The sequence below is a fragment of the Gopherus evgoodei genome, chromosome 2 (genome assembly GCF_007399415.2).
Source record: "Gopherus evgoodei ecotype Sinaloan lineage chromosome 2, rGopEvg1_v1.p, whole genome shotgun sequence".
Taxonomy (NCBI): domain Eukaryota; kingdom Metazoa; phylum Chordata; order Testudines; family Testudinidae; genus Gopherus; species Gopherus evgoodei.
This window is the reverse complement of record NC_044323.1, coordinates 229,392,680-229,413,505: the sequence shown is the minus strand read 5'-3', so window position 1 is coordinate 229,413,505 and position 20,826 is coordinate 229,392,680. Positions and strand designations below refer to the sequence as shown.

Genomic DNA, 20,826 nt, shown 5'->3' with positions numbered 1-20,826 from the left:
TTACTGTATTTTCTTTGTACACATAGTACTCTATCTTAAATCTGAAAACATTATGCCTGTGTTTAAAGTTATGCTTGGGGCCTAAAAAGAGATTCCCAATATTTTCCAAAAAAATTAACTTTACAAATAAAATTTGACTTTAACATAAAAAGATGTATACACCGAAAGGAGCATTTTCTGCTCATTTTGTCACTTTTATCATAATTCAGGTGTCAGGAATGCAGGATTCTGATAACTGCCAGCTCCTACTCTGGGTTATTCCCCAGTATGCACTCTGCTAGTGATATCAAACCTACAGTTGAACAAACAGTGCAGGAAGCTGGAAGCCTGCATTATGGTCAATTCCCACTTTTAACCCAATATTCTATATTTTTAACATTATATTAATCATGAACAGTGCATGAATTTTAAGCATTACACTTTAAAATTATGGCATATTGGAGACAATGAGACTCTTCTTACCACAAATAGACAGCCAACTATTGGTGCAACATCAGATGGACTCTGGGATATCACTCCAAATGGGAATTGGAAGTCAAAGAGAGTTTGCATTGTAAATCAGAGAGATGGAGGTGGAGTAGCAAGGAATTATTTTGGAAACTTATTCTCTTTCAGAAAAACAAAAAAAACCAACAATTAAATACAAATATAAAGGTGTTTCTGAACTCTCTTTAAGTGGGGTATTTAACAAGCTGGAAATATCTTCACCATACCTAAAGATCACCTTAAAAGATATTTTCAAAAGACAACAGTAATCTAACCCAGGGTGGGCTCTAGCCATTTCGCCGCCCCAAGCACGGAGGCAAGCCGCGGGGGGGCGCTCAGCCGCTCGCCGGTCCCGCGGCTCCGGTGGACCTCCTGCAGGCTTGCCTGCGGATGCTCTACTGGAGCCGCGGGACCAGCGGAACCTCCGCAGGGACGCCTGCGGGAGGTCCACCGGAGCCGCCTGCCTCCCTCCTGGGAACCGGCAGAGCACCCCCCGCAGCATGCTGGGGCCTAGAGCTGGCCCTGATCTAACCAAATGTAAAATATCTAACCTGCCAATGTAAAAAAGAAACAAAAAAGACTGGCCAATTGACAATTTAATTTTGAAAAATCAATATAAAAATGAAGTCCAAAACTTCTTAGTGAATATGTCAGAAGTTGATTTTTTAAGCATGGAGCCTAAGCAAGGACTCATAAGAGAGAAAATGCTTTCTTTCATCTTTTAAACACACTTCCCATTCTTTTGCAAATACTATCTTCTCAAAATAATTCTTGTCTAAGCAGCAGTGACATCATCAGAACTTGTGAACAAGGCAGAATAGAGTAATAAACGCTGCACTATACATGCATTTTACACATTCAAAACATACAAAATATGGTGCTGTGATGGATTTTAAAATAAAATCTAAATTCCATGTAGAAACGCATGTCACAGAAGGTTTCTGGATCTATTAATGTAATTAATAACTATTATTGTAGGTAATGAGAATCATCCTGTGAGAGGCCTCTGCTACTCGGTGAAGAGCACAATATAACTACAGAGACAGGTGTGGAGATATTCTTGAAATATCATATGAGAACAGATGTGGAATTTCAAGCTTCCAATTTCTGTTTTAATTATGAACTGCTCAAAAGATTTCCAGCAGTAAACAATACTATTTGTTCTAACTTTACCAGTAGCATGTTGCTGTACTTATAGTAAAGAGAACATAATGATCAGCTGTCAGGTGTCAACAGATGAATTGTGGCTTTGTGGTCTTATAACGTGTTCTGAGATGCACGTTCGTAAAACAAATTTGCATCTCCACTTCTGACTTGCCTCCACTCTTCCTTCAACCTCATCTCTGCCTGTCTCTCTCACTCCTGGAAGTTTCACACCAGCTTAAACTTAACATGGCTCAAATTGAACTCCTTATCTTTCTTCCCAAGCCCTCTCCACGATCCCAGGGACTCCTGGCAAAAGCACCGGCCTCTCTGCTAATCAGGCCTTCTTTATTTGGGCATTCTCTTGGATAGGCGATCTTCTCATCTTAGGGCTGGTCCATACTACGGGGGTAAATAGATCTTAGAGACGCAACTTCAGCTACGTGAATAACGTAGCTGAAGTTGAATATCTAAGATCGGATTACTCACCCGTCCTCACCGCGCGGGATCGATGTTCGCGGCTCTCCCTGTCGATTCCGCAACTCCGTTGGGGTTGATGGAGTTCTGGAATCGATATAAGCGCGCTCGGCGATCGATATATTGCGTCTAGATGAGACGCGATATATCGATCCCTGAGCAATCGATTTTAACCTGCCGATACGGCAGGTAGTCTGGACGTAGCCCTAATATAGGCCCCTGGCTATTATGTGCCAGGTGCATTTTTTTTCAAATGGTCTGTACAGAGGGGCAGAAGGATGTGAAGGTGTGTACGAGTGGGATAGATGGATGGATTCAGGTTGGAGAAACAGGGATAGACTGAAAAGAGAAAAAGACATAAAAAGAGGAAAAGTGGGGCAGCCAGAAAAATATAAAGGCAAAGCTTGAACATATGATGTAGGAGCCAAAGAGAAAGAAAAGAGGAAACAATAGACAGTGAAAACAGTGAAGGATAAGATACTGTCTTGGAGTTTTATACTGCTGCCCATTACTCTAGTAAACTACCTCCCACATCAAAATCATTAACTGCAAAATTCCCAGTGGATTTTATGGTATGTCTGGCACTTTTGGTGGTAAAAACTCTGTTGGGTGTAAGGTTTTTGGTTTTTGCGGGGAGTGGGGGTGGTAAGTGTTTAGAAATAGAAAGGAGTGTTTGTACTGTGAGCCTCACTTCTGCAGGAAAGACTTTCTTAAAGAAACATGTTCCATGATGATTACAGTAAAAAGAGAAAAAAACATGAAAAAGGGCCAGGTAGGTAAAGAAGATAACAGAAAAGCCTGAGATTCTTAAAGCAACTTTCATTTTTAATAAACTATTTATAGAAAGTTGTTACAATTACAAAGAAGAAGCAGTACACAACTACTTATTCCTTTAAATTTGCAAGGGTTCAGTCATTGTCATTATTTTTATTACGGTAGTGCCTAAAGGCCAGGGCTCCATTGTGCTATGTAATATTCAAACACAGAACAAAGGAGATGGTCCCAGCCCCTAACAGCTTATACTCAGTGGTGCAAGTAAAATCCATTTCTTACCTGTGTTGTCCATTTAGAATGTACATTCTTTTGGACAGGTACTGTCTCTCATGATGTGGCTGTACAGTACGTAGAACACTGGGGCCTCCACGCATTGCTGTAATATCGCTACTCCTCCCACACCGACAAAAATGGGCAAATACCCAGGTCTTCAAAGGGTTAATTATAGATAGGGGCTTTGACCTATATACTCATGAACTTCTGAAACATTCATATACTGATTCAAACTCATTCAAACTCAAATTCAAATTCATGCCCATCTCCAGTTAATTAACATTACTGTTACAAGACATGTCCCACACATTGCAGGGGTTAGCCACAAAAAGGGTTTCTAAAGACATCTTACTCAGCTGTCAGTTATGGTCTCTGCTACCAGAAAATGATTTCTCTCACAGCTGGCAGATAAGGAATGATTTATAATTGCCCTAATGGAAAGAAAAGGGCACAGTTGACCTTTTCCCATAAAACACAAACTTGTTTTGTATATCAGAAACGTCTGAACCCCCAAATCTATGTATATTTCTGTTTAAGTGTCTGATTACAAGTTGTTAGGCTAAGGGCTAAATTGCAGCTAGAAGCTAGAGACCTCTGGTAGGGGATGGTTTCCAATCCCAAGTAGGAGTAGGTTGAGGCACTATGCCTCAGATAAGTACACAGCACGTCTTAGAGCACATAGCTGCTGAGATTGCTGTGTGCGCGCCCTCCACACAGGGCCAGTTTTGCTGGCATGGGGGGAGATGAGAAGTGCAGAGCTAGCAGGACTCTATCTTTATTTCAACCCCTTTCAAATGCTGTGGGGGCTAGATTTAGAGTTCTTGCACCCCTTGAGAACGAGTGACTGTGCTTCGTCCCTGCACAGTAGGGCAGTGAGGGGAATAGGAACCGTCTTCCTCCCTGCATCCCCTATGGCACACACCCAGCAGATTTAGGAACAGTTTGGTAGCGTTACCACTATCTTAAATTGGTTGTATTGCCGTAGTGCCCAGAGCCCCCAATTATAATCAGGGCTCCGTTGTGTTGGGCTCGGCTGGCCCAGGCAGGCCTCACTCCTGCTTTAGTCTGGCTGACTCACAGCTCCCGAGAGGCTGGAGTATCCTCATCCAGGACTGGCTCCTGGCCACGCAGCCAGCTCAGCCCAGGAGACACAGTCACCTTCCAGCAGGGCCAGTGAATGTGACCAGGAGGCAGGGTATGGGGGAGTGGGTTTCCGGAGGGCTTGGGGGCGGCGCTGGACAGTGGGGGAGGTTTCAGTGTTTTGTGGCACTGGGCAGTGGAGGGTCTGTGATGGAGGATGCTGGGGAGTGGAAGATAGAGGTCTGTGTGTGTTGGGGAGCTGGGCAATGGAGAGTCTGTTGGGGTGCTGGGCACAGGGCTCTGTGGCTGGGGGCACCGTGGGTGGTGGTGTTCAGGGTGCTGTGCAGTTGTGGGGGATCTCTGGGTGGAGAGCACTGGGCATAGGGGTCTATGCAGGGGTCACTGAGCAGGAGGTCTGGGGGCCTTGGGATGGAGTGGGGGGGTGTGCTAGGGCGGGGTGCAGGCCTGCTCCCAAGGGGCATGCTGGCAGCGCAGGGCTGAGCAGGCCAGTGTGTATCTGTGGCTGCTGGTTTGTAAACAGTGCCATCATGCTGCGCTGGGTGGACTGTGGCTGCCCCTACCACACCGTACCCCATTGCCTTGGGCCAGCCCCTCGCTCCAGGTACTTAAAATCCCCCGCCTACCCACATCATGCCTCATTTTCCCCACAGGGGCCCATGTTTGGCATCGGGCCCACAAAAGGTTAATCCGGCCCTGGATGGCTGAGGAGCAGGGAAGCCTAGAAGTGGGTGCCAGCCATGGATCACGGAGTGGAGATACAGATACACCTGCCCTGAACTGTGACAATATGCTTCAGGACACAAAATCCAACTTTACTTGTTTTAGGACAATTCTAGAAATTTATATTCTGGCATTCTTGTTTGCTCTTGCTTATCTTTACAAATCACAAGGCACCCAAGTGCAAATCCCACAGACAAACACTTGAGTAATACCTTAAATCCCAATGACAGTTTTCATATCATCTCTCTTATTGCTAGAAGACTACAAAAATGCATTAACCTTAAGAATAATCTTTCCTCTTTAGATTTGACATGGTTTTAAGTACAGCGAAATTCACTTAAATATTTAACAGTAGAAAGACATAATACCTTAATAAATCTAAGCTAGTGTAACACTATTTGTTACTGGCAGTCAGACTACTGTATATACCAGGGGTGGGCAAAATACAGCCTATGGGCTGGATTCGTCCTGTCTAACATTTCTGTCTGGCCCGCCAGGCTCTTTGGCTGCCCTCTTGCAATCTCCGGGCTGCTAAAAGTCCTGCAGTGCAGCGGAGTGCTCAGGTAGGCTGCCTGCCTGCTGTGGCCCCACACCACTCCTGGAAGCAACCGGCTGCTGCTGGCACGTCTCTGTGTGCCCCTGGCGGCGGGCAGTGGGGGGGCAGCTATGCGCACTGCCTCTGCCCACAGCACCAGTCTCACAGATCCCATTGGGAGTGGTAGGGGCGGTACTTGCGGGCGTGGTCAGCACACGGAGGCCTGCTGCCCGCCCCAACTCCCAAGGGGCGCACAGAGACTTGCCAGCAGCAGCCAGCCATAGCCACTTCTGAGAGCGTCATGGGGCCACGGCATGCAGGCAGCCTGCCTGAGCGCTGCTGCGCCGCCAGCCAGGAGCTGCCTGTGGTAAGTTCCTCCCAGCCACAGCCTGCACTTTGCACCCCCTCCCACACCAACCCCTGTCCCACATCAGAACCCCCTCCTGCACCCAAACTCACTCTCAGACCTGCACGCCTTCCCGCACCCCAACCCTCTATCCCAGCCCGGAGCCCCCTCCTGCACCAAACATCCTCCCAGAGCCCACACTACTCACCCACTCTCTGCACCTCAACACTCTGCACCAGCCCGGAGCTCCCTCTTGCACCCAAACTCCCTCCTAGACCCCACACCTGCACCCCAATCTCCTGCCCCTGCCCAGAGCCCCCTCCTGCACCAAACTCCCTCCCAGATCCTGCACCCCCTCCATTAATATAGTAGAAATGTGAGGCCCATGACAACTTACCAAAATTCGTGGAGTGACCTCCCTGCAAAAATTATTGCCCACCCCTGGTATATACTCAAATGCAGTCTGAATATAATTTTTGTAAACCCAATCAATAATATGCACACACACACACAAAAGTCAGCAATCATTACCGATCCTGAAAATACTGGTATGCAAAGCCCTTTTGTGATACCACTGGATTACAATGGAATACTCGCTATAACAGCAAAGATGATAAAACCACATTCAATTGTACAAAAATCTACTTTAAATACAATACACAATAAATGATTCTTAGGCAATTGAATATTTGACATGTTCTAATTGCTGAAACCCTATGCTGGATATCACACTTCTGTATTCTTACTTTGTTCCTGGGCATAAGGAGTTTTTCATTTTTCATATCACAAGAAAGTGCGATTTAATAGGGAAGTTTATATAAGACTTGATGAAAACTGAGGCATGCTACAAAGCCACATTTCAGAGGTAAAATAGCTATCTTAAGATAGGTCACAATACAATTATCATGTGTAATGCATATATTTCCTAACGTTGAATAGTTTTAAATACTTTTTAATTTTAAGTAAATCCCCTGCAGATTACTATTTGTTGACAACCAGCTGAAACACATGCTAGATTTAATGTAGTAAAATTCTATTTTAAAAGTTTTTTTAAAAGTTTGTTTTAGCTGAAATGAATAAACTCTAAAATTCTATCTGTGTGAATTACTGCTTAAACTGAATTTGTTTGCTGCCCCTGCCCACATGGAAAACATATTCCATACTGAAAATAAAGCTTTCACCTCTAAAAAAGCAATGTATTTCTTCATGATAATAAAACAATATTACTGCAAATTACAATCAATGCAAGTTTCATGCTTTTCTGTATTAGCTGCACCAGAAAAAAAATCAGTCACACCTAACAGACGGAGAGACATATATGTCTAAATAACTATTGGTGAAACAACATCATATAAATAACTATAATGTGCAATTCCAGTATACATTTTCTTTTAACGTTTTACACATTACCGAGAAAAAATATGCTCACTTTTAAAATATGAACCAAGTTACCTATCTGAGATAAGCATAAGAAACGTTTTCAGGTAAGAAGTCATTATCATTTTACAGATATACAGTATTAGTTCACTGCATATACTTAATTTTCACTTTAAGTAACATTATGTTGTCTTCATTTTGAATGAAAATAGTCCAGCTTTGTTAAATACATTATTCAGTTGGGGATTTCTACTTACCAACTTCCCTTAACCACTACCAGCATCTCCATCAGACACGGCTTGAGAGGCTCATGTCAAAAATTATTCTAGATTATTATATCAGGAAATCTCTTCTTTAAAGCATGCACATGAGATGCATTAATTTACAGACCATCTAAGTACAGTTAGATGGCAATTCTGAGGATATTGGAAAAAACTGCCATACACTAAGAACATTGTGCCTGCACATTCTCCCCGTTCATCACTGTCCAGACCTAACTGTTGCTATGCAGGAAGGTTATTTTCAAAGTCTGCACCAGTAAAACCACCTTATGGCAATAAAGCACAGACAAATGCAGACAATACAAGCAGACAGCAACTGAGCTTCCTTTGTGGTAGCAATAATAATTTCATAACCATTTTTGTTGGTAATGTTTGTCCTGTCCTAAAATCGGAACCTAAGTATGCATTTGAAATTTATAGTAGTTCAAATATTTTTGAGTTAATTCAGACAAAATATCTTTGCTTTTGAAGTACCCCACATTATGAAACACTCATATACATTGTATGCATACCCACTTACACAGAAAGTTAAGCAAGCGAGTGACCAAGATGGAATTTTATGGGCCTTTACTTAGAAAGTTACACCATTTTAATTCAATATTTTAGAAGTTTACAACACTATTTTGCAACATTTTGCACAGCACGAGCACAATACTTCATTGGGAGATGACGGGAAGGAGTAGAAAGCGACATTAAAGTAGCGACAGTTCCTTATATCTTTCTGATATTAGCTGAGGCAATCTACTTTTACCTCAGACGCATGGTGGCAGAAAGCCAGCTGGATGAATGGTGACTTAACACACAAGTTTATGTTGGCTCCACAGACTGACACAGACAATATCATTAATTTTAAGTTTTAACAGTCAGCTAAGGTAGTCAACTACCTTCATAAGAAGTATGACTATATTGCTTAGTGCTTGTTTTCTTTTTATCCAAATATAGTTTTAACTGGGAAACATATCTTCTATATTGGCATTGTTTTTATAAGAAAAAGTTCATATTAATTAATATGTAGGTCACAAATCTAAAAGAGATTAAATAAAATGGTGCTCAAATTATGGAAAACATTCTGGAAGCCTGAGAATCATAGAAGAAAAGATTGTCTTATACACATTGTTTCATTCCATTGATAAAGGCAATTCCTACAACAAACAAGGCTTTGGGATAAAAACTGGCCTTTGGGAACAATATTTGTGTGTGCAGCTAAGAATATGCTGCAATATACCAGTTTGTGGTCCCCCCCAGCCGCCTAATAGGGAATTCAATAAACAAAACAAAGAATCCACTCAAATACTAAAGCTACAAGCATCTTTGATGAAAAAACAATAGCATATTACTCCACATTCCTCAACCTCTTCGCAAAAAACACGAGGATAGTTATCAGCCTGATATAATTAAAGTACATCTCTCAGAATTATCCTTTTAACTGTTCATTATTTAGAATACTTTCATCTCCATATAAAGAAAGTCCCACATGACTCTAATTCAATTGTTCTGCAACGAGACCCAAATAAACGCAATATTGCTATTACCATAACAAAAGGGAACTAATAAAATTGCTCACATGCACGGGCTCAAGGTTTCACATGAACGCAAATTTTCCTGTAAAAATACATTCTATTTCCCTGCTAAATCCACTTTGTAATGACGTTTTGTAATCTGATGGCTATCCCACGGGAGTACACATATTAATGGAAGCAAGACCATATTAAATAGATGACATGATTAACAGTATTCATTTCATGCATGACTGTGTTTTATGGGAAAGATAAAGACCTGAAAGTAATTATCATGAATTGAAACTCCTTCACTGACCTCTGCTTGCAGCTAGCAGTCCTTAAGTACTGATGTTTTATAACAAAGACCAATGCCTTTCATCTGTGTGCTTTCTTTTAAAGCTACAAGCTGAGCACCTCCACCGTTGCATGGACACAGTACCTCTGTATCTATGTCTGTAATGCAGCATAAAGATTACTGTGGAAACCTATCAAACTGGCAAGCAGCAATGTCTGCAGCCAATCAGAGAAAGGCACATGCAGAATCCAGCACATGCTCTCTGAGGCTCAGATACTGTCACCACTGTTTAACAGGCTGCTAATCTAATTATAGCTGTTTGCTAGCACAGTGCTACTGAAGTATAGCACATGAGCAAAACTAAATTTCAACATATTAAACCATTTAACCACAATAATCAAATCTGGATTTTTTAAGAAAATGTAAATGCTTAAAGTTAAAAGTCCACCTTACACAATGAACTGCTTTAAAACCTTGTTTCTTTCTGAACTCTGAAAAAAATGAGCAATATTTAGTACTGCACTTTCAAAATCAGACTTGTAGTCCATTAGTTATATATATTGCAGGAAAACATTTATTACAATGTAGCAGTTTATTCTGTATTTCTGATTCTGTATGTGTGATTACCAGTATATTGCAAAATTACACAACTCAGCCTGCTTTATTTACAATGTTTAGCATAACAATTTAGACCCCAATTCTGCCAGGTACTTAAGCATATGTGATTCAGTACATGAGTAATCCTACCATGTCAAGGGAATTACTCATGTGCTTTAAATTACACATGTGCTTATATACCTTACCGAACTGGGGAACTTTGTGCATTTGGAAACCTAACTGTAATCAATCTTCTGTCAGGCTACAGTGGAATGCCATGCAAATTGCTGCTACTGTACAAACTGCTAATCAATCTGGAAAATATTCATCATGAATATATTCCACACATGTATGATGAATTTAATCCACTAAATCTTAGATGCATGTTATAAATGTATGCCTAGCACCATAAAATAACTAATGTTATCGATTCTGAAACAGAACATACAGAGACTATCATGTACGTAACTGAGTTTTAAAATTGCTGAAAAGTTCTGTAATTCATTATTTCAGGTTCCATACTTATCAGATGTACAATAACGAGAAAAAGGTGTGGCTAACTGACATTTACTACTCTTGACAGTGTATGTCAGGTAATTTCTGTGACCAGCACAACAAGAAAGTAGTTTTCTGAAGTTTTAAGAGCCCATATGATTCTTTTATGTAATTAGAAGTCTACAGTGGTCAGAGTTTTCAAACTTGGATGTCCAAATTAAGCATCTAAATCTATAGTTAGGCATTTAACTAAAATGGCTTGATCTTCAGAGGAGCTGAGTATCCACATCTCCCATGGAATAAAGTGGATTCTTTAGGTGTCCAGCACTAAAGATAAAGGCACTTTTATATAGATAGCCAAATAGAGAGAATAGGTATGTAAACTTAGGCAATCAAGTTTAAAAATGTTCCCCTAGGCCCATCTATTCATATGTACAATACATAAATAAACTCCTCTCACACAGACTTAAAACTCACTGCAACATTACTCAAAGTGAGCTGCTATGTGCCAATAGCAGCACTTTTCTCCTTAACTCTTCACTTTCTTATTATTAACACCACACAGTATTAATCACTCTCCTACTGTATGGTATTAAAGGTTTACATATGTTTCTGTTATATCATTCTTATCTGGGTAGCAAAAACTGAATTTGTTACTTCATAAAAGTTGCTAACTTTCATATAGTATCAGAAGTCCAAATTTATGGACAACATACAAATAACTAAAAAATAGCTTTTTTCACTCTGTTAGTGAAAACAGTTGATAAAAACCTGCTATGTTGTACAAGTATTAGACTCCATTTCTAAAAGAAACAATATGTTCAAAGCTGTATCTGGCTAGGAATTAAAACTGAACGCAGGCAGCGTAACATTCCATTCTTTCATTCAACATTTGTTCAGCAACATTTAATATGTCGTAACAAAAAGGGAAACCAATACCATGTCCTAGAAACAAAAATGACTTGAATAAATATCAGGTATAAAAACAAGTATGCATATCCTCAACTTAGTACTTAAAATGTTAATTTAAAAAATTCTTCCTCTCAGATAAAAATATCCCTATTACTTTTGTGTCTAAGGTACTGTAAACAAAGCACAGTAGAAATTAGGAAATTTCACAACTCTGTTCTAAGGCAGGTAGATTATACATTAAAGATGAGAAAGGGGGTTATAAAGAGGTAGGGAACCAGATTTTGAGAATAGCTGAGGATCCACTATTCCAACAGAAGCTGACTGGAGATACAGGTGTTCAATACCTTTGGAAATCAGTCTCTCAAATTTGTCTAACATCACATCAAGATGAAGTTTTCAATTATCACCTCTATAGTCATAGGACAAAGGAGGGTTAGCAAGTTACAGATTGCTGTAATAAGACATAAAACTAGGGTGTCTATTGAGTCCATGATTTTTAATGTCTCTCAACGTTATGAATTTAAGCTCCCAGGCTTGTTCTTTTGAAGGTATTGCACATGGTTTCCTTGAGGAGGGGGACCCAGAGGTCAGATATGAAGTGATCGTTTTGTGAAAAGTGTTTGCCCCTGGGTGATACGGTGTTTTTTTTTTTTTGATAATTTTTCTGTGTGAGTTCATTTGAGAGCACAGTGATAGTCTGGTTTCATTCACATAATGGTTGGGGCATTTGATGTTCTGTATGAAGTGCACCACATGTTGTGATGAGCATGTGTAGAACCCATGGACAGCGAAAGGTGTGTTGGGAGGGCAATGATCATCACACTAGTGGAGATATATCTGCAGGTTTTGCATCTGTTATGGCAGGTTCTGGTGTTGTTTGGAATTGGTGTCTCCTGCTGTGTAGAGAGCTTGATTCTGATGATGAGCTTGGTGAAGTTGGGGGGTTGTTTGAAGGCCAGAAGATGGGGTTCAGGAAAGATTTATTTCAGGATGTAGTCCCCATCAAATATGATTTGTAATTGTTTGATAATACCCCACATGGGCGCCACAGTGACAAGTAGGGGTATGCAGAATGTGGAGGTTTTTTTCCACGTACAAAATGATAAAAGACAAAAACATCCTATCACTTGTGGGTGAACACTTGTCATTTGCATCCGACGAAGTGGGTATTCACCCACGAAAGCTCATGCTCCAAAACGTCTGTTAGACTATAAGGTGCCACAGGACTCTTTGCTGCTTTTACAGATCCAGACTAACATGGCTACCCCTCTGATACTTGTCACAAAATGATCACTCCATAACTGACCTTGTGGTCCTTGTCCTCAAGGGAACCCTGCACAATATCTTCAAAAGAGGAGGCTGAGAGCTTAAATTCATAACTTTGCTAGACATTCAAAATCATGGATTCAGCAGACACACTGGTTTCATGCCTCATTTAAACAATCTGTAACCCACTAAGGTCATGTCTACACTACACAATTAAGTAAACCTTTGTTAGGTTGACTTACAACCACTCCAGTAATTACTGCGGTTTTTCATGTCCACACTACCTTCCTTTTGTGGGTGGTGTGTCTCTTCATCAGGAGGGCTTGCACCAATTTAAGAGGAGCAGTGTGGAGAGCAGAGACCCTGGGCTCTGCTGTCTCTGCCTGGGAGCTCTGCAGGGAGCCCACAGCCTAGGCTCTCAGCATTAGGCAGCAATGCTCCAGCTGTCAGCACTGCTGGGCCTCACAGCTGAAACACCCTTGCCCCCGCCCTCTCAATTTCAAAATAGGGATCCTAGCAGCAGTGAAACTGGCATTCTTGTCAATTGCAGACACCCTGACAGCCAACAGGAGATACAAGTAATAGGATGTCTATACTGACACTGTGTCACCTGAACTATGTTGACCTAAGCTTTACACCTCTTGTCAGTGTGGATTTACTAGGTCAGGGGGCAAGCTACAGCAACAGAAGGAACACTGTAGCATATACGCTTACACAGTCAGGTTGACATAAGCTACTTTATCAACTTAACTGCCATCCCCCAAGACCCTCCTTTTTATACTGAAATGTTGGTGTTTAAATGAATGCAAGACCCATTTCCCTCTTTGGTGGTCTGAAGCATCACTTTCCAACATGGTAAATTAGTACAATACTTCAGGAAGCAATGGCTTCTGTTCATGATTTAGCATCTGAATGTATTGATCTAGCAGGACAAGTAATAAGCAGACAAGATACAAAATAGGTGACTTAAAAAAAAACAAAACAAAAAAACCCTCTTATTTGAAACTGAAGATGGAGAGCCAACCAGTACTGAGAAGCGTCCCTGTTTTCTCCAGGTATAATTTAATAGATAAGAACATAAGAACAGCCATACTGCGTCAGACCAAAGGTCCATCTAGCCCAGTATCCTGTCTTCGGACAGTGGCCAATGCCAGGTGCCCCAGAGGGAATAAACAGAACAGGTAATCATTCAGTGATCCATCCTGTCGCCCATTCCTAGCTTCTGCCAAACAGAGGCTAGAGACACCATCCCTGCCCATCCTGGCTAATAGCCATCGATGGATCTAACCTCCATGACTTATCTAGTTCTTTTTTGAACCCTGTTATAGTCTTGGCCTTCACAACATCCTCTGTCAAAGAGTTCCACAAGCTGACTGCGTGCTGTGTGAAGAAATACTTGCTTTTGTTTCTTTCAAACCTGCTGCCTATTAATTTCATTTGGTGACTCCTAGAGTTCTTGTGTTATGAGAAGGAGTAAATAACACTTTCTTATTTACTCTCTCCACACCAGTCATGATTTTATAGACTTGAATCATATCTCCCTTAGTCATCTCTTTTCCAAGATGAAAAGTCCCAGTTTTATTAATCTCTTCTCATACAGAAACCATTCCATACCCTTAATCATTTTCGTTGCCCTTTTCTGAACCTCTTCCAATTCCAATATATCTTTTTTGAGATGGGGCAACCACAGCTGCACGTAGTATTCAAGATGTGGGCATACCATGGATTTAAATAGAGGCAATATGATATTTTCTGTCTTATTAATTCCCAACATTCTGTTCACTTTTTTGACTGCCACTGCATATTAAATGGATATTTTCAGAGAACTATCCACAATGGAACCAAGATCTCTTTCTTGAGTGGTAACAGCTAATTTAGACTCCATCATTTTATATATATAGTTGGGATTATGTTTTCCACTGTACATTACTTTACATTTATCAACACTGAATTTAATCTGCCATTTTGTTGCCCAGTCACCCAGTTTTGAGAGAGCCCTTTGTAACTCTTGTAGCTTTGCAGCTCTTCACAGTCTGCCTGGGACTTAACTATCTTGAGTAGTTTTGTATCATTTGCACATTTTCCCACCTCACTGTTTACCCCTTTTTCCAGATCATTTATGAATATGTTGAATAGGACTGGTCTCAGTACAGACCTCTGGGGGACACCACGATTTACTTCTCTCCATTCTGAAAACTGACCATTTATACCTACTCTTTGTTTCCTATCTTTTAAACAGTTACCAATATATAATTTAAATAATTAGATCTTTGCTTCATATCTGAGTTTGAATAAATAAGATAAAAATCTGTATGCAGTATAGTTGTAGCCATCTTGTCTCTCTAAGATCAAAATTTGTCTTTCATCTCCACCAAATATTTGGGGAAATTTATTGGGGGCTATGCCTGGACTTTTCCTTCCTCTCTCTGCCTTCTTCCCTCACCCCCAAAACTAACAAAGTTGAGGAATTGGTGGGTGAGGAGATGGGCATTATGCCATTGCAACCCCCACTGAGGGCTAAATCCACATAGAGAATAGTCAACAGCAGATGCTGAGGAGAAGTGTGTGGCCTAAACCCTTCCCCCTCAGGTACTGAGGTGCCTACGTCCAGGCTGGATGGAAGTGTCTATTGCCACTTTGGATTCACAACCATGAACTCTCTACTGGAGAGCTATTTCTTGCAAGAAACGTTGGTGCACCTCTCAACTCCCCCTCTTTGGAGAGTGCCTTAACCACTACACAATAAGAGTTATTCTCACTCTCTCTGGCCCAATGCATATTTAATTATTTAGACACAGTGAAACAGTTTCAACAGGACAGACTAAGAAACAACTGCCCCAGAATACCCCATAGCCCATTAGCAATTAGGAAATTCTCCTAAGAGATGGGATATGCAACTTCAAATCTCTTCTGCACATCCAGGAGAGGGGAGAATTCCACCAGGCTGTCTCACATATCCTAACTACTAGGCTAGCGATTATAAGGGTGGCCTTTGCCCTGGCCATTTTGCGTCGCTTTAGGTATGCTCTGAAAACACTTAATGGATCGGGCCCCAACACTTAAAAAGCAGAGGTATGCCTAGTTTGAGGATCCCACGTGGGGGTAGGCATGGGATAGACATCAGCTGTCAGGACTGGGCAATTTAATGGCAGAAATGTAGGTACTGAGGGACCTGAGAACCTGCAGGGTTAGGCAGAAGCTGAGCTGGGGTTTTGAGGATGCCAGCGGTACCCAAATGTTGGAGTTAGGCACCTAAAGCAGCCTACGTCCTTTTCTGGATCTGAGCCTTGGCTTTCTATAGTATCTTGTCCTGTTTTATGGTGGCCCTTTTAGTCTTGGTTGCAGCTGAAGCCTAACTTGGTGCTTGATGAAACTTGCTCATTGATTCTCTCAAAAAAAGGGCCATCAATCCCAAGTCACTGAGATAGTTCAAGACAAGGTAGGAAAAGAGAAATAGGGGGCAGAGGGAGGTGGTAGAGATGGAACATTATCACATTTAGAGAGGCATGTTCTCTTTTTTCATTTTTTTAAAGGGAGGAACTGGTGCAGCCTGCACAGCTCTAACAAATGACAAAAGATATTTAGGGTCTGAGGAGCCTATGAACAAAAAGCAGGACTTGCAAGTGGCAGAATCTCCTGGCCCACCACAGAAGTTCTGGAATTTTGCTGGGGGTAAGGCTTTAAAACTTTCTGGGATCTGCCTTCACAATGTTGCTGCTGGATGTATATTTGTACACTACTGTTTTAGATCTCTCGGGATCTTAACCATAACTGCTTTAAAAATAATTATCCAGGCAGGTCTCTTTCCCACAAGAGTGCAAATGGCAACTTGTACTTACTAACTATATTTCTAGCAGTGTGAACGTACTTTTTACGGATAAGTAGATTTAATTTACGTAGTCTTCAAGGCAACCAGATGGAAAAATAGTATTGATTTCTTGTCTGAATGCTTACACAGTCTGTGGCTCAATTCACCAATGAGTTAAAAAGGCAGACATCTCAACCTGTGATTACCATTACAGTCTGTAGTATAGCGTAGCTCCTCAATGAGACACAAAAGGTAATCAAGGCCATGGTTTGGAATTGTCTTATCTTATCAATAAGCTAGAACAGGCACCTACATGATTAGTTTCCATTTTATGCTCCCATTCAATTTTCCCTTGGCATTACATTTACACTCCCACAATGCACATTTCTTAAATACACGATGGACCCTTTCTGAACTCAAATTCCTGATTATCCTCCCTTAGTAACCACTGGATAGCAAATACAACAAACTACATGAGCTGGTGAACAGCTGATGTAAGGGAGAGCACTGGGATGGCAGCTAAAGTGAACAGGAGTGGGAAGAAGGATGTTTCTGAGATTGGTTTGAGGCAGCAGCAAAGAGAAAGATTATTTCAAGTATTTGAACCTAACTGGTGCCCTTATACCTAGTTCTTTCAAACGGCCAAGTCACCTTCAATTCAGAACGTATTTATTCAGCCTACTTACCACTGTGTTGGGGGGTTCAGTAGTGTTTGGTGAAAGACATCATGAAAGGAGTTAGAAGATTTCAAGTCCAGATTCCCTAGGAACTGATCACCAAAAGAAAGAAAACCCATTAGAATGGCCTGCCACGGTACCAAGAAGAACTCCTCTGGTTTTATTACATTAACATAACTGCGTGTTGCTACTACCTGAGATGGAATGGAAAGAGAGCGAGGGACAAGGAAGCAGCACAGTGGCAAATGCAAGTAGAGATGTCCAATATTTTAGATAACTAGTGTAACTCAATGATTCACCAGAGTAATAGAAGCAAATAACAATTCTCACTTTGCTCGATTGCGTTATATAAAGTATGGAAGGCATCTAACAAGCACATACCTTGAACACATACCATATCTCCTGCTGACCTCTGAATCCCCCAAAAGATCCCTGTGTTTTTTTAAAAATACTAATCAGTCACTTTGAAACATCTGTTCCTATTATAGAACCTTTTTGATATTATTTAGAAAAAGTTTTAATCCTGAACTTAAAGGGCTCTTGTGTGAGCGTGACTGAGGACTTTGTGAAAAGACAACTTGTACTGTCTGTCCAGACAGTGAAATTTAAATTACTGTCTGTGTTTGGAAGACCTACCTGCAATGGTATAATTGCAACCTTGCCAAGAGAAATGTGATCTAATACTTTAAACTAAAAATTACCTTGTATTCCGACTTCCAAAATAAAAAAAAGGAAAGTTTTGTTAAGGGAAGTCAACATTTTCTGAGTCACTTTCATTATATGCTACCTTTCATAATGAAAGCCAAAGTGAACAAATCCTTTTCACTCCCTTGTGGTTGCTATCCCTTTACATACAGCTTATACTGAATCTCTCTAATGGGCCAATAGCCCTCATTAATATAACTTTCAAACAATAACAAAGACTGACATGGTAGTAATTCTATTAATGATATCAGTCACTTGCCATGAAAATAAATAGGGTGTCACAAACTAAGTGTAATGGCTTAATGGCAAGATAAAACAGGAAGAGGAGATGGCCTGTGAATTTTGTTGAACTAAATGATATAAGATAATCAGTACATGTGGTAAGTACAAGTTTACTACTCTCTCTCTCTGCACTTCTGTACCATAATTCTTTCCATATTATTCTATTTGTCTTGGACCACAGATGTCATAAGACTGATACCACGATATCAGAATAATGTACAAGTAATAGGATATTTGAATGGGAAGCCACACAGAGACAAAGCCCAAGAGTTCGGATGCCAGACTGTCCCTAGGAACCATCTTTGATCTTTAAGGAAGTACAAGTGTTTCTCCAGTTGCTGTTTCCATCTCTGGCTTTCTAAGCTAGCGAGAAGCCATTCAGGTAACCACAGACAACCTGCCAACCTGAAACATATTCTCACCAGTAACTGCACACCACACCATAATAACTCTAGCTCAGGAACCAATCCATGCAACAAACCTCGATGCCAACTCTGCCCACATATCTACACCAGCGACACCATCACAGGACCTAACCAGATCAGCCACACCATCACTGGTTCATTCACCTGCACATCCACCAATGTAATATACGCTATCATATGCCAGCAATGCCCCTCTGCTATGTACATCGGCCAAACTGGACAGTCTCTACGGAAAAGGATAAATGGACACAAATCAGACATTAGGAATGGCAATATACAAAAACCTGTAGGAGAGCACTTCAACCTCCCTGGCCACACTATAGCAGACCTTAAGGTGGCCATCCTGCAGCAAAAAAACTTCAGGACCAGACTTCAAAGAGAAACTGCTGAGCTTCAGTTCATCTGCAAATTTGACACCATCAGCTCAGGATTGAACAAAGACTGTGAATGGCTTGCCAATTACAGAACCAGTTTCTCCTCTCTTGGTTTTCACACCTCAACTGCTAGAACAGGGCCTCATCCTCCCTGATTGAACTGACCTCGTTATCTCTAGCTTGCTTGCTAGCACACATATATATACCTGCCCCTGGATATTTCCATTACATGCATCTGAGGAAGTGGGTATTCACCCACGAAAGCTCATGCTCCAAAACGTCTGTTAGTCTATAAGGTGCCACAGGATTCTTTGCTACTTTTACAGATCCAGACTAACACGGCTACCCTCTGATACAGGTAACCATTGTGCATTCTCAGTCAATTCTCTGTGAGAGTCTAGAACAAAATGTACAGTAGAGAGACTTTTTCCACTGCAAGGATAGGATATCCCTGGTGCCAGCTCTGCTATCTTTTTCTCTGCAAAAATAATCTCTGTAACTTCATGGAGGACCCAAGGGAGACAGAGAGGTAGACAAATGAGATTTTCTGGGACACAGTAGAGCAGTCCTACCTGTGGTCTGACAGGCTCTGTGCTTCTCAGGAGGGTGAAAGTTTCCGGGAAGGAGAACATCAAGCTGGAGTGGAGGGAAATGACCCCATACCTGTGACTCTCCTGCCAGATGAAGACATGGTATCCTCTCACACTGAGGATACCACTCAAGGGGGAATCCCTGTTATTGCGAATCGACAGATAATACTATAGGGGGATTCAGTTATTAGAAATATAGATAGTTTTGTGAAGAATCACATGGTTGAATTGACTCCAGGGTGAAAAGACTGTGGCTCTCTCAAGACACCGAGATAGACTTTCAAGTATCAGAGGGGTAGCCGTGTTAGTCTGGATCTATAAAAGCAGCAAAGAATCCTGTGGCACCTTATAGACTAACAGACGTTTTGGAGCACCTTATAGACGAAACGTCTGTTAGTCTATAAGGTGCCATAGGATTCTTTGCTGCTTTTACTAGATAGACTTATGTGCAGTGCTGGAGAGAAGCTGGTGCTCGTGGTACTTGTAGGTACCAACAACATAAGGAGAGACAGGAGAGAGGTCCTGGAGGCCAAAATTAGGCTACTAGGTAAGAGATTAAAGTAGAGGATCACCATGGTAACATTCTTTAAAATGCTTCCAGTTTCATGCCAGCGCCTGTCAGAGAAGCAGAACTGCAGGATCAAAATGTGTGGATAAGATTATGGGGGTTCAGAAGAGGGATTTGGGTTTATTAGGAACAGAGGAATCTTTTGGGAAAGGAGGAGCCTATACAGCAAGGATGGGCTCCAGCTAAGCCAGAATGGAACCAGATTGCTGGCATGTAAAATTAAAAAGGTTGTAGAGGAGTTTTTAAACTTAGCACTGGGGGAAAGCTGACAGATGCAGAGAGCACATGATTCAGACAGAGACATCCTGTAGGGGAGGATTGGTTAATTTTACATCCCTTAGAGGATGATTTATTAATATTACTTTATACCTCATGAAGAGATGCAAGTTGATAAAGTACAGGTAGAAACTGAAGAGAAAGTCCAAAAAGAATGTCCCATTCAATCACATCACAGGCAGACAACTCAAGGAAGACATGGCGATTGCAGGGAAGGAAATGAAGAATTCTCGGCATCAGTCTTCACTTGCAGAGGATGTGAGGGAGATTCCCCACATGTAAGCCATTCTTTTCAGGTAACAAATCTGAGGAACTGTTCCAGATTGAGTCAGTAAAGGACGTTTGGGAACAAACTGATAAATTAAAGAGTAGTAAGTCACCAGAACCAGACGGTTTTAATCCGAGAGTTCTGAAGGAACTCAAGCATAAAATTGCTGTGTTCCAAGAGCCTTAAACTGAACTATGCCTTCAATGAGCAACTGAATCCAACTGGCTGATGTTGGCTGCAATAATCTCCTTCTCTAGGTAGTGAAATAGTATTTCT

General features: G+C 41.3%; 2 protein-coding genes across 5 annotated transcripts in view; both read right to left on the bottom strand.

Annotated features, from left to right (window-relative positions):
• Window positions 1-9,413, bottom strand: part of UBXN2B (UBX domain protein 2B) — a 305,419-nt gene extending 296,006 nt beyond the window's left edge. Inside the window, exon 1 of the mRNA XM_030553142.1 lies at window positions 9,329-9,413. The gene's annotated coding sequence lies outside the window, so the exon portion shown is untranslated. The remainder of the gene's footprint in view (window positions 1-9,328) is intronic.
• The window catches only part of FAM110B (family with sequence similarity 110 member B), a 180,867-nt gene that overhangs the window by 83,362 nt on the left and 76,679 nt on the right, over window positions 1-20,826 (bottom strand). For 2 of the 4 annotated variants that reach the window (XM_030553135.1, XM_030553136.1), the window contains exon 1: window positions 9,329-9,409. The exons of the other annotated variants lie outside the window; for them this stretch is intronic. The gene's annotated coding sequence lies outside the window, so the exon portion shown is untranslated. Of the gene's footprint in view, window positions 1-9,328; window positions 9,410-20,826 lie in introns of those variants that run through there. 4 annotated transcript variants of the gene reach the window in all.